The sequence below is a fragment of the Anomaloglossus baeobatrachus genome, chromosome 5, assembly GCF_048569485.1.
Source record: "Anomaloglossus baeobatrachus isolate aAnoBae1 chromosome 5, aAnoBae1.hap1, whole genome shotgun sequence".
In the NCBI taxonomy this organism is placed as follows: domain Eukaryota; kingdom Metazoa; phylum Chordata; class Amphibia; order Anura; family Aromobatidae; genus Anomaloglossus; species Anomaloglossus baeobatrachus.
The window spans coordinates 214,382,569-214,395,423 of NC_134357.1; positions in this window are offsets into that span (position 1 = coordinate 214,382,569).

A 12,855-nucleotide genomic window follows, 5' to 3' on the forward strand; every position below is an offset into this window, starting at 1 on the left:
CAGTGAGCTCGCTATGTGTGAAGCACCCCTAAAGGTCCAGTCACACTAAGCAACTTACCAGCGATCCCAACAACGATAGGGATCGCTGGTAAGTTGCTAAGAGGTTGCTGGTGAGATGTCACACTGCAACGCTCCAGCGATCCCACCAGCAACCTGACCTGGCAGGGATCGCTGGAGCGTCGCTACACAAGTTGCTGGTGAGCTCACCAGCAACCAGTGACAAGCCCCCAGCGCAGCGTGGAAGATGCTGCGCTTGGTAACTAAGGTAAATATCGGGTAACCAACCCGATATTTACCTTGGTTACCACTACACGGAGCTACACGTGCAGAGAGCAGGGAGCAGCGCACACTGAGCGCTGGCTCCTTGCTCTCCTAGTTACAGCACACATCGGGTTAATTAACCCGATGTGTGCTGCAGCTAAACGTGCACAGAGCAGGGAGCAGCGCACAATGCTTAGCGCTGGCTCCTTGCTCTCCTAGTTACAGCACACATCGGGTTAATTAACCCGATGTGTGCTGCAGCTACATGTGCACAGAGCAGGAGCCGGCACTGACAGTGAGAGCGGAGGAGGCTGGTATCAAAGGTAAATATCGGGTAACCAAGGACAGGGCTTCTTGGTTACCCGATGTTTACATTGGTTACCAGCCTCCGCAGAAGCCGGCTCCTGCTGCATGCACATTTAGTTGTTGCTGTCTCGCTGTCACACACAGCGATCTGTGCTTCACAGCTGGACAGCAACAACTAAAAAATGGCCCAGGACATTCAGCAACAACCAACGACCTCACAGCAGGGGCCAGGTTGTTGCTGGATGTCACACACAGCAACATCGCTAGCAACTTCACAAAAGTTGTTTGTTACCAGCGATGTTGCTAGCGATGTTGCTTAGTGTGACGGGGCCTTAAAGGTACCATCACACTAAAGGCCCAGTCACACACAACGACTTACCAGCGATCCCGAAAACGATGCGACCTGATAGGGATCGCAGGTAAGTCGCTGGGAGGTCGCAGGTGAGATGTCACACAGATAGATCTTACCAGCGATGCAGAAACAATACAGGTCGCAGTAGCGACCTGTATAACGATCTCAGCAGTCACTGTGATCCTGTCACACAGTGTCAAACACAGCGATGTGTCCTGCCCAGCAGGACATCGCCTTTGAAGAAAATGGCCTGGACCATTCTGCAACGACTAGAGATCTCAAAGCAGGGGGCTGATCGCTGGTAGGTGTCACACATAACAAGATCGCTAACGGGATCGCTACTGCGTCATCAAACGGTGACTCATCTGCGATCTCGCTAGCGATCTCGTTATGTGTGACGGTACCTTAAGCGACGCTCCAGCGATCCCACCAGCAACCTGACCTGGCAGGGATCGCTGGAGCGTCGCTACACGGGTTGCTGGTGAGCTGTCAAACAGGCAGATCTCACCAGCAACAAGTGACCAGCCCCCAGCCAGCAGCGACGCGTGGAACGATGCTGCACTTGGTAACTAGGGTAAATATCAGGTAACCGACCCGATATTTACCTTGGTTACCAGCGCACACCGCTTAGCGCTGGCGCCCTGCACTCCTAGCCAGAGTACACATCGGGTTAATTACCCGATGTGTAGTCTGGCTATGTGTGCAGGGAGCCGGCACTGACAGCGTGAGAGCGGCGGATGCTGGTAACGAAGGTAAATATCAGGTAACCAAGGAAAGGGCTTCTTGGTTACCCGATATTTATCTTTGTTACCAGCGTCCGCAGAAGCCGGCTCCCTGAACATTCAGTTGTTGCTCTCTCGCTGTCACACACAGCGATGTGTGCTTCACAGCAGGAGAGCAACAACTAAAAAATGGTCCAGGACATTTAGCAACAACCAGCGACCTCACAGCAGGGGCCAGGTTGTTGCTGGATGTCACACACAGCAACATCGCTAGCAACATCGCTGTTGCGTCACAAAAGTCGTGCCTCAGCAGCGATGTTGCTAGCGATGTTGCTTAGTGAGACGTGGCCTTTACCTGTTTCACCCTTGTCTCTGGATATTTGAATATGGCTTGAAATCTAGCCAATAAGAGCCCAGTCTTTTCCACCAATCGTGAAGACCCCAATGGTCTGAATGGAGAGCTCAGGGGTATAAGAAGGAGGACTGTCCATTGCCCAGGGAGACTCCTGCTACATGCTACCAATCTAGGATCTGTGGATCCGATTGGCAAGCCATTACCAAACCTGGATTATAATACTACAGTCATATGAAAAAGTTTGGGCACCCCTGTGGAGACACGGGGCTCAGTGGGTGCTCTCGTCCACTAAAACCCGCCGCCTTTAGAAAGACAGCGTGGCTCATCCCAACTGAACGCCGGCCTCCTTAACCATGGGCGTAACACTACTCAGACAACACAGGGTGAGGGAACCACAATAATTAGACTTTATTGGATCCCCAAACAATTAACGGCACATAACCCATAACCAGCAAAACACACAAATGTAACAGGCAACAGAGTCTCACCCTTCCGCTGGCTCACCAGGGATTTAGAATGTCCATGCCTCAGAGGTTCCAGGGCTATTTACTCAAATCCAGCAGCACCCCGCTTTTGGCAGGCACCCACCGAGAAAAGAATAATGCCAGATTTAGGAAGCTGGCTGAGGTCTGCAAAGTCTGTTCCAGGTGACTGAACTGTCCCAACCTGAGTGTCCTCCTTAGGTAGTCCTGGTATGATGTTACAATCCTGGCAGCCGGAGTCGAAATCCCTAGACTGTGGATATGGTCTCCAACCGGGACCGGAATCCCTAGATTGAAGCCATAAGATATCCTGATCCTCTAGTCAGCTCCAAAGAGCTTAGACTGGATCCATCAGCATCCATCAACCTTCATCCACCCTGGTGGCTTAAAGAAGTCCCTTTTATAGCCATAACTTTCCCTTAGGATACACTGCGTCCTCATCGATTGGTTGGACAAGATTGCTTCTCCCATTGGATGAATTTCAAGCTGCATGGATAATGTTCATTTAAATGATGTGCATAGAAAGACTCATTATATCTACATGGAGTCGGCAAGTCACCGACTAGACAATGGCTACTAAGGTAATTACATTATCAATACACAACTACAATACAATGATTACTGGAAAAGTCTGGAGAGCAATAGCTAAGCAAACATGACTTAGCACACATAAGAACAATAGTCTGGCTGAATGTTAAGAAACTTTAACCCATGAGAGTCCATGTCGTCACAACCCCTATTTATGTTAACCTTTTTTCTTTATGACAATTTGGGTTTTTGCAACAGCTATTTCAGTTTCATATATCTAATAACTGATGGACTGAGTAATATTTCTGGATTGAAATGAGGTTTATTGTACTAACAGAAATGTGCAATCCGCAGTTAAAATTTGATCAGTGCAAAAGTATGGGCACCTCAACATAAAAGTGACATAAAAGTAATATTTTGAAGATCCTCCTTTTGCAAAAATAACAGCCTCTAGTCGCTTCCTGTAGCTTTTTATGAGTTCCTGGATGAAGGTATATTTGACCATTCCTGTTTAGAAAACAATTCAAGTTCAGTTAAGTTTGGTTGCCGAGCATGGACAGCACGCTTCAAATCATCCCACAGATTTTCAATGATATTCAGGTCTGGGGACTGGGATGGCCATTCCAGAACATTGTAATTGTTCCTCTGCATGAATGCCTAAGTAGATTTGGAGCGGTGTTTTGGATCATTGTCTTGCTGAAATATCCATCCCCTGCGTAATTTCAACTTCATCACTGATTCTTGCACATTATTGTCAAAAATCTGCTGATACTGAGTTGAATCCATGCGACCCTCAACTTTAACAAGATTCCTGGTGCCGGCATTGGCTACACAGCCCCAAAGCATGATGGAACCTCCACCAAATTTTACTTTGGGTAGCAAGTGCTTTTCTTGGAATGCTGTGTTTTTTTTTTGCTTCCATGCATAACGCCTTTTTGTATGACCAAACAACTCAATCTTTGTTTCATCAGTCCACAGGACCTTCTTCCAAAATGTAGCTGGCGTGTTCTTCCATTTCCTTACTATGTTCCTCACAGTGGAAACTGACAGTATAAATCTCTGAGACAATTTTTTGTATCCTTCCCCTGAACAACTATGTTGAATAATCTTTGTTTTCAGATCATTTGAGAGTTGTTTTGAGGAGCCCATGATGCCACTCTTCATAGGCGATTCAAATAGGAGAACAACTTGCAAGTGGCCACCTTAAATACCTTTTCTAATGATTAGATACACCTGCCTATGAAGTTCAAAGCTCAATGAGGTTACAAAACTAATTTAGTGCTTTAGTAAGTCAGTAAGAAGTTGTTAGGAGTGTTCAAATCAATAAATTGATAAGGGTGCCCATACTTTTGCACCGATCAAATTTTAACTGTGGATTGCACATTTTCTGTTAGTACAATAAACCTCATTTCAATCCAGAAATACTACTCAGTCAATCAGTTATTAGATATATGAAACTGAAATAGCTGTTGCAAAAACCCAAATTGTTATAAAGAAAAAAGGTTAACATTAATAGGGGTGCCCAAACTTTTTCATATGACTGTATATGGACTTCAGCATCAAATGCAAGGATTCGGCTGAGATATCAAGGACTACCTAAGGAAGGAATCCAGCTTGGGACAATACAGTCACTGGACTACAGACTTTGCAGACCACAGCCAGCTTCCTAAATCTGGCGTTATTCCATTCTCTGTGGGTGCCCGCCGAAAGCGGGGTGCTCCTGGATTGGAGTAAGTAGCCCTGGAAGTTCTGAGGCACGGACATTCTAAATCCCTGGTGAGCCAGCGGAAGGGTGAGACTCTGTTGCCTGTTACATTTGTGTTTTGCTGGTTATGTGCCGTTAATTGTTTGGGGATCTAATAAAGTCTTAATATTGTGATTCCATCACCCTGTGTTGTCTGAGTAGTGTTCCACCCACGGTTAAGGAGGTCGGGCGTTCAGTTGGGATGAGCCCTGGGCCATGCTGTCTTTCTAAAGGCGGCCAGTGGACGAGAGCGCTCACTGACCCCCGTGTCTCCACAGTACACATACATATATACATATACATACACACACACACATATACAGTGTGTATATATAATATATATACACAGTATATACAGTGTGTGTGTATATATACAGTGCCTTGTGAAAGTGTTCGGCTCCCTTGAATTTTTCAACTTTTTCCCACATTTCAGGCTTCAAATATAAAGATAAAAATTTTAATGTTATGGTGAAGAATCAACAACAAGTGGGACACAATTGTGAAGTTGAACGAAATGTATTGCTTATTTTTTCATTAATCAAAATTTTATTAAATTTATAGAAGTATGGCTGATACGAGAGAATGAACTGTATGGACACTCGGCAGTTGAAACCGACAGTGAGACATTGTTGTACTGCGGGGAGAGCGGCTGTGGCCCGTTATACGACGCGGTTTATGAGGATCTGAATAAATCACCTAGATTGTTTACGTGACAAAGTGTTCCTGTGTGCCTCACAGGGCTGTGGAGTCGGTAAACCAAACCTTCGACTCCGACTCCTCAATTTCCCTTGCACCAACTCCACGACTCCGACTCCCACATATATTGCTTATAGTTAAGTGAAAAATGTATTGTAGCACAATGTGAACATCAGACATTTAATCATTTTTATGATACAATAATCAAGATGTTTAGGTAGAACATAAAATATATTTATTGGAATACAACTTTAGAACACAAAAAAACTAATAAATTGTAAATATGTTATACAATATGTAATATACAGTAGATTACAGATATATTTTGTGTGCATGTATAATATATATTTATATAATTTATATATAATATATTGTATTACATATTTACAATTTATTACAGTTTTGTGTTCTAAAGTATTCCAATAATTATATTATATCTAAATATCTTGATTATTGTATCATAAAAATGATTGTCTGATGTTCACATTGTACTACAATAACTTTTTCACTTAAATATAAGCAATATGCTAAATGTTTAGTATGTTTTTGTTGAAAACTTTTTTCTGCCACTTACATAGTGTATTACATCGTGTTATATATAACACTATGTAAGTGGCAGAAAAAAGTTTTCAACAAAAACCTACTAAATAACATTTGTGCAGTCTATGAATTTGTTCTAAGAAATAGAATTGCCTCCATCAGATCCTTCTTGGCAGATGACCTCAAATCTGACCTAATAATTTTAAGGCTAGAGAACAACCTCTCTACACTAACTTGGGTTGGAGGCAAAGCCGTAACCACATGGGCAACATCTCTAATAATTTCCGGGTATAAAGGAATTGCCTCATGCACAGTCAGTTTTGATGAACGGTTGAATTATTCTATTTCTTTGAGAGCAAGTGAAAAATTTTACTGAAATCTGGTCAATCTGCTGCTATAGGAGATGGAGTGGAATCTTTTTCATTGCGGCAATATTTTGCTGCTCCATGTCATCCAAATACTTGTCAAAGTTAAACTCCTCATCTGATGAGGATGAAGATATGGCAGCAGTAGCACTGTCATGCCCCAAGTCCTCTTGCACCTGGCAGTCCTGTAGCTGCTCATCCTAACTGCTACCTCACTCAAAGCTTCTTTTCCTTTAGTAAGCTGTTGATCATCAAGCAGTATATGATGACTTGGGTCCACATAAACAACTGCCAGAAGAATTTTATTTTCCAATAGCTGTGTCTTTCTCCGTTTCATTGAAGTAGAAATGCCATCTGCGATTAAACCTCCTCTTTGGGACAGGCAAAATAGCAAGTTCTTCCACTCCCTTATGAAAATGCCAGGAGTTACAGTTAGGTCCAGAAATATTTGGACAGTGACACAATTTTCGCGAGTTGGGCTCTGCATGCCACCACATTGGATTTGAAATGAAACCTCTACAACAGAATTCAAGTGCAGATTGTAACGTTTAATTTGAAGGTTTGAACAAAAATATCTGATAGAAATTGTAGGAATTGTACACATTTCTTTACAAACACTCCACATTTTAGGAGGTCAAAAGTAATTGGACAAATAAACCAAACCCAAACAAAATATTTTTATTTTCAATATTTTGTTGCGAATCCTTTGGAGGCAATCACTGCCTTAAGTCTGGAACCCATGGACATCACCAAACGCTGGGTTTCCTCCTTCTTAATGCTTTGCCAGGCCTTTACAGCTGCAGCCTTCAGGTCTTGCTTGTTTGTGGGTCTTTCCGTCTTAAGTCTGGATTTGAGCAAGTGAAATGCATGCTCAATTGGGTTAAGATCTGGTGATTGACTTGGCCATTGCAGAATGTTCCACTTTTTGCACTCATGAACTCCTGGGTAGCTTTGGCTGTATGCTTGGGGTCATTGTCCATCTGTACTATGAAGTGCCGTCCGATCAACTTTGCGGCATTTGGCTGAATCTGGGCTGAAAGTATTTCCCTGTACACTTCAGAATTCATCCGGCTACTCTTGTCTGCTGTTATGTCATCAATAAACAGAAGTGACCCAGTGCCATTGAAAGCCATGCATGCCCATGCCATCACGTTGCCTCCACCATGTTTTACAGAGGATGTGGTGTGCCTTGGATCATGTGCCGTTCCCTTTCTTCTCCAAACTTTTTTCTTCCCATCATTCTGGTACAGGTTGATCTTTGTCTCATCTGTCCATAGAATACTTTTCCAGAACTGAGCTGGCTTCATGAGGTGTTTTTCAGCAAATTTAACTCTGGCCTGTCTATTTTTGGAATTGATGAATGGTTTGCATCTAGATGTGAACCCTTTGTATTTACTTTCATGGAGTCTTCTCTTTACTGTTGACTTAGAGACAGATACACCTACTTCACTGAGAGTGTTCTGGACTTCAGTTGATGTTGTGAACGGGTTCTTCTTCACCAAAGAAAGTATGCGGCGATCATCCACCACTGTTGTCATCCGTGGACGCCCAGGCCTTTTTGAGTTCCCAAGCTCACCAGTCAATTCCTTTTTTCTCAGAATGTACCCGACTGTTGATTTTGCTACTCCAAGCATGTCTGCTATCTCTCTGATGGATTTTTTCTTTTTTTTCAGCCTCAGGATGTTCTGCTTCACCTCAATTGAGAGTTCCTTAGACCGCATGTTGTCTGGTCACAGCAACAGCTTCCAAATGCAAAACCACACACCTGTAATCAACCCCAGACCTTTTAACTACTTCATTGATTACAGGTTAACGAGGGAGACGCCTTCAGAGTTAATTGCAGCCCTTAGAGTCCCTTGTCCAATTACTTTTGGTCCCTTGAAAAAGAGGAGGCTATGCATTACAGAGCTATGATTCCTAAACCCTTTCTCCGATTTGGATGTGAAAACTCTCATATTGCAGCTGGGAGTGTGCACTTTCAGCCCATATTATATATATAATTGTATTTCTGAACATGTTTTTGTAAACAGCTAAAGTAACAAAACTTGTGTCACTGTCCAAATATTTCTGGCCCTGACTGTAAATCCTCAGCTTGTAATTTTTTAGTCACGGTAAATGGGTGATTAAGCAATTCCTTCAATTCAGCCACCTGTGTCCATTGACCATCATTTAAGGTTACTTGAGGGTTTACCATATCTATAAGAAACGATTTTAGTTCAAGCAATCGCTCAGTCATTAAATAAGTGCTGCCTCACCGAGTGGCTTGATCAACAATTGCCCCTTTCCCAGCACATCTCTTCAAGATGGAATCAATTTTAAGGGTTCTGGCGGCAATAACCAACTTCCTCACTTTTGCAATCAGATTTCCAGTATGTCCGTCCAGTTTCACACATCCGTCTTTTTGCCGGTTTGGGGGATGTGGCGCACGCCAGTACAGTACGATACAGTACAGTGGCAGCACCACAACTTCCGGGTCACCATGCTCCGGTCACATGAAAGCATGTGACCGTCGTTTGTCGTGCCGCCACTGTACTGTATACACTGTACAGGAGTGCGCCGCATCCGCCAAACCGGCGAATAGACGGATGTGTGAAACCGGGGTCCCTCTTGCAGACTCTCTCTTATTGCCAGCTGCAGCGTGTGCAGAATGCAGCACATGTGATGAATAGAAAAGTGTTTTGAAGCAGCTTCAACAAGATCATCTAATCCTAAAGTATCATTTTGCTGTTTTTCTGTTGTAATATCTGTTTGTTCCTCAGTTACATGAACAGCACTGTGACCTTCCATCTCAAACATACTGAATCCTAAATTTTCTTCTAGCTGTTGTTCATTACTCTCATCCATCAGTTTAATTGTACTTATGTTTGAAGCATTGTTCGTTACAATGGCAAGAACCTGTTCTTTTTTGAGTTTGTAATCTTGCAGAACTTATTCCACTAAGGCCTGGAGAAACTGGCCGGTGTGATGAGCTTTACTATCTTTTACTGCCAGTGTCTTACTATCAATTTCTTTCTTGTCACTAACATATCGAACATTGATGGCAAAATAATTCAGTGAAATACAGTGACTCTGGGCATCCCAGCAAAGGCAATGGGTTTCAAGATAGGACATTTAGACACAGCGTTTTGTGAGGATCCACACAAAGAATGAGCATGTCAGTTTGTGTGGTGTTTTTCTAATCTGCTTTTGCTATTGAAAACATTATTTATGAGCTCAAAAACCTTTCAGGTGATGCAGTTTTTTAAAAAGCTGATCTGTTTTTGCAGCTAAAAAATGTATCCTCAAAAAACGCAGCAAAAACGCTGTGTGTGTGAATGCAGCCTTAGATCAGGAATAGAACAGACATTTATAGGACATTTCATAAGTTTCCCAAATTCGTATGAAAAAAATTTCATCACACTCTGCATTGCACTACTGTCCCCAATTTATTATATATTTTAGGAGTCGGAGTCGGTGCATTTTATACCGACTCCGACTCCACAGCCCTGGTGCCTCAATTCCGCTACCTGACGCATGGTTCCCCACACGCTCGGGGCCCACGTCGTCACACACACCTACACATGTACATGCGTACATACACATGTACATACACGTACACATGTACGTATACGTATACATGTACAGACCAAAAGTTTGGACACACCTCATCTCTAGAACAACTGTTAAGAGGAGACTTTGTGCAGCAGGCCTTCATGGTAAAATAGCTGCTAGGAAACCACTGCTAAGGACAGGCAACAAGCAGAAGAGACTTGTTTGGGCTAAAGAACACAAGGAATGGACATTAGACCAGTGGAAATCTGTGCTTTGGTCTGATGAGTCCAAATTTGAGATCTTTGGATCCAACCACCATGTCTTTGTTGAAAAGGTGAATGGATGGACTTACATGCTTGGTTCCCACCATGAAGCATGGAGGAGGAGGTGTGATGGTGTCGGGGTGCTTTGCTGCTCACTCTGTTGGGGATTTATTCAAAATTGAAGGCATATTGAACTAGCATACTAGTAGAGGAATTTGACTCAGTCTCAAATTTAAATAGACCATTAACCCCTTCACGACCGCGGGCAGTAAAATTACGTCCTATTTTAACGTGACTTAATGACCAGGGACGTAATTTTACTGCCTAAACTTCATTTGATTGCCGTGGCCATAGCAATGGCTTTCAAATGATGTCCCCTGCTGTTTCTTACAGCAGGGGCCTTTGCTTGACCCCAGGGGGGGCGGCATCGCCACCCCCTATTGACGATCGATGTGATTGGCTGTTCAAATCTGAACCGCCAACCACATCGTTCGCACTAATTTCGGCAAAAATAATGCCGGAAATAGTGCGATACTGTGAGATCCAGCTATGAGATGCCGCAGCTGCTGCAGCATATCATAGGTGGACCTCAAACATGTCACCCCCAGCCCCTGCAGCACTGATTGGAGCGATCGTGCTATGACGCGCAATCGCTCCAATCAGTGTGCAGTGGGGCGGTCTGATCTGCCGGTGGCCGCCCTCCCCAGGCCTGTGCTGGCCTGCGAGCCATCCCCCAACATGTATGCAGCGTGCAGTGGCTGGTACTTGTGGTACCACGCCACCGCTGCTGCTGCCGCCGCCGCCGTTGCTGGGGTCACCGCTCCTGCTGCACGTGAGTACTGTGCTCACCTTGCAGCCCGTGCGCGCTCCCGTGGTGCCCCTGCGCGCTCCCGTGTTAGCCCCTGCCCGTGCCCCCCTGCGATCTGCTCCCCCCGCGATCTGACTGCCTCCCCCATTATCTCTATTCTGCTTCTGCAGCTCCCTCTCCGGTCTCCCCCTCTGCTCTCCTCCCTCCCCCTCTGCTCTCCCCACCCCCTCTGCTCTCCCCCCCCTCTCCCCCTCTGCTCTCCCCCGACGTCCTCTTACCTGTCTTCACCGGCCCGATCACATCTGCCTCCATCGCTGGGTCCTTCCTGGGAATTCTGCTGATCTGCCTGCTGCTCCTGTAAAGCTGTCCATCTCTCTGCCATCTGTTCCTCTGCAGCACTTCTGGTCAGTCATCCTCTGGGTACTTTGAGTATAACTTTTTTTTTTTTCTGTATCCCCTGTCCATTTTTACACTTCATCCGTCCCGCTGAGCGCTGATCAGGGATGCAGATAACGTATCTGCATCCCTGCTCAATTTTTGGCGTGACTTTTTTTTTTTCCGTATCCCCGACGCTTTTTGTATGGCATCCGTCCGTGCGTCCCGCTGAGCGCTGATCAGGGATGCAGATAACGTATCTGCATCCCTGCTCAATTTTTGGCGTGACTTTTTTTTTTCCGTATCCCCGACGCTTTTTGTATGGCATCCGTCCGTGCGTCCCGCCAAGCGCTGATCAGGGATGCAGATAACGTATCTGCATCCCTGCTCAATTTTTGGCGGGACCTTTTTTTCCGTATCCCCGACGCTTTTTGTATGGCATCTGTCCGTGCGTCCCGCCAAGCGCTGATCAGGGATGCAGATAACGTATCTGCATCCCTGCTCAATTTTTGGCGTGACTTTTTTTTGTACGTATCCGCAACGCTTTTTGTATCCCATCCGTCCGTGCGTCCCGCCGAGCGCTAATCAGGGATGCACATAACGGATCGGCATCCCTGCTCAATTTTTGGCGTGACTTTTTTTCGTATCTGCAACGCTTTTTGTATCGCATCCGTCTGTGCGTCCCGCCAAGCGCTGATCAGGGATGCACATAACGGATCTGCATCCATGGTCAATTTTTGGCGGGACTTTTTTTTTTACGTATCCCCGACGCTTTTTGTATCGCATCCGACCGTGCGTCCTGCAGCGGCCGATCAGTGCACTGCGTCTGTGCGTTTGAAAATTCAAATGGCGCTCCTTCTCTTCTGAGCCCCGCCATTTGCCCAAACAATTACTTTCCACCACATGTGAGGTATCTACGTACTCAGGAAAAATTGCACAATACGTTTTATGGTGCATTTTTTCCCTGATAGCCTTGTGAAAAAAAAGCTACCTAGTTGAAGCAACCGTTTTGTGGTAAAAAAACAATTTTTTCTTTTCACGGCTCAACGCTATAAACTTCTGTGAAGCCCCCAGGTGTTCAAAGTGCTCACCAAACATCTAGAAAAATTATTTGAGGGCTCTAGTTTCCAAAATGGGGTCACTTGTGGGGGAGCTCCATTGTTTAGGCACCTCAGGGGGTCTTCAAACCCGACATGGCGTCCGCTAATGAGTGCAGCTAATTTTGCACTCAAAAATTCAAATGGCGCTCCTTGCCTTCCGAGCACTGCTGTGTGTCCAAACATTTGATTTCCACCACATATGAGGTATCTGCGTACTCAGGAGAAAATGCACAATACATTTTATGGTGCATTTTTTCCTGTTACCCTTGTGAAAAAAAAAAGCTACCTAGTTGAAGCAACCGTTTTGTGGTAAAAAAAAAACTTTTTCTTTTCACGGCTCAACGTTATAAACTTCTGTGAAGCCCCCAGGTGTTCAAAGTGCTCACCAAACATCTAGAAAAATTATTTGAGGGCTCTAGTTTCCAAA